At 37.6% G+C, this 1,510-nt stretch overlaps 1 protein-coding gene across 1 annotated transcript in view; it reads right to left on the reverse strand.

Annotated features, from left to right (window-relative positions):
• pkp3a (plakophilin 3a) overlaps positions 1-1,510 on the reverse strand; it is a 21,109-nt gene that overhangs the window by 9,274 nt on the left and 10,325 nt on the right. The gene's annotated exons all lie outside the window — the stretch shown is intronic.

Genomic DNA, 1,510 nt, shown 5'->3' on the forward strand with positions numbered 1-1,510 from the left:
CATTAAATTCCAGTGAAATATATTTATGTTTGTGGTTGTAATGTGACAAAATATGGAAAAGTTCAAGGGGTATGAATACTTTTGAAAACCACTGTATACAGTATAGAGTGAGGAGCTTGCAGGGCTCAAAAAGAAAACAAAAAACACCAGAAAGCTTAAATCTGGTGTTTTGATTTAATAAATCCACAGCTGGGTGGTCCCTGAATGTGTCAATCAGCACCACGCTGGTTCATCTCTTCAGGAGTTGGCATTCTGTCACTACCTCACTCAGAGGTAGAGGTAGGGTGTTTTAGTCTCCCTCTCTGCTTGTGTGTGTCTTCTGAATAGACGTAGATGGTCAGAACACTCGTCAGTGACTGTTCAGGGACAGAAATAAATTTTTGCCGTTTTAAAGCAGCTTCAGTCTCAAATCTTTTATTTATGCAGTTATTGGTTTAGGCACCTTTGCAGTGCTGTACTTTCTTACATTTGATTATTTAATGGTTATTTAGGTCAAGTTTTCTGCAGATCCCTTTTACCACAAGTGATCCATTTGAAAAATACACTATGTTGTAAAACAGACTGTATTAACGTTTCTTTATTATGCAAATATAAACTAGTAAAAAAAGCTAAATATTTGTTAATTTTTACACCATCTTTATCTTTTATCAGATAGATTGTCTGGTTGCACTTAACAGTTTCCATTTCCAACATTAGACAGGGACCATCACTGCTTGACCAACTCAACCTTCAATTAAATGACTAAATCTCTGTGAAACAAAAAAATAGTAATGCAAAAGTGACTGAATAAACTGTTTTTAGACATTTTATTCTGTTTTAGAACTGGCCTCACCCATTTGAGTCATTAGACCATCTCCTCAGAGAAATTATGCCTACTATTCCCACTGCGGGTAAGATACTGATTACTGATATCATTATCACAGAATGTCACTTCAAAATAACCTGCACCATCTCTTTAATTTGCTACTTCATATTTAAGTCTCTCAGCCAACTTTGACTAACAAACAACAGGAACCCTGAACAGTTCAGATGTAGATCCAACACTTCCAAAAAAGATAAGATTCAAATTGACAGACAGATGCTTTTAATTAATTACTTTTAGATCTTCTTTTTTAACTCGGGACTCGTTTGGCAGAAACAAACAAGGGTGAAACAGATAAAGGGAGGAGGGGAAAAAAAGACAAAATGGAGCAGTGGTAATCCTGGTCAACAGGCCCAGACAGCTCATCCACACTCCCTTATGCTCATACAGAAACACTGTAGTGATAACAGCAGCTCCACCTTCTAATCTCAGTGTACTCAGACTCTCACTCTTCAGGCTTCTCCATTTTTATCTGAATGGTATCATTTTCAAAGACTATCATCTGCTCAAAGACTTTCAAGGACACAAGGAAGATTGTGTCGCCTTTAGAAAGCTAGTTCTTTCTTACGACATTTCAGCGCGAGTGTCTTAAGTGCTCCACCCCACACACACACACACACACACACACACACACACACACACACACAC

This window comes from Austrofundulus limnaeus, unplaced genomic scaffold, assembly GCF_001266775.1.
Source record: "Austrofundulus limnaeus strain Quisiro unplaced genomic scaffold, Austrofundulus_limnaeus-1.0 Scaffold104, whole genome shotgun sequence".
In the NCBI taxonomy this organism is placed as follows: Eukaryota; Metazoa; Chordata; class Actinopteri; order Cyprinodontiformes; family Rivulidae; genus Austrofundulus; species Austrofundulus limnaeus.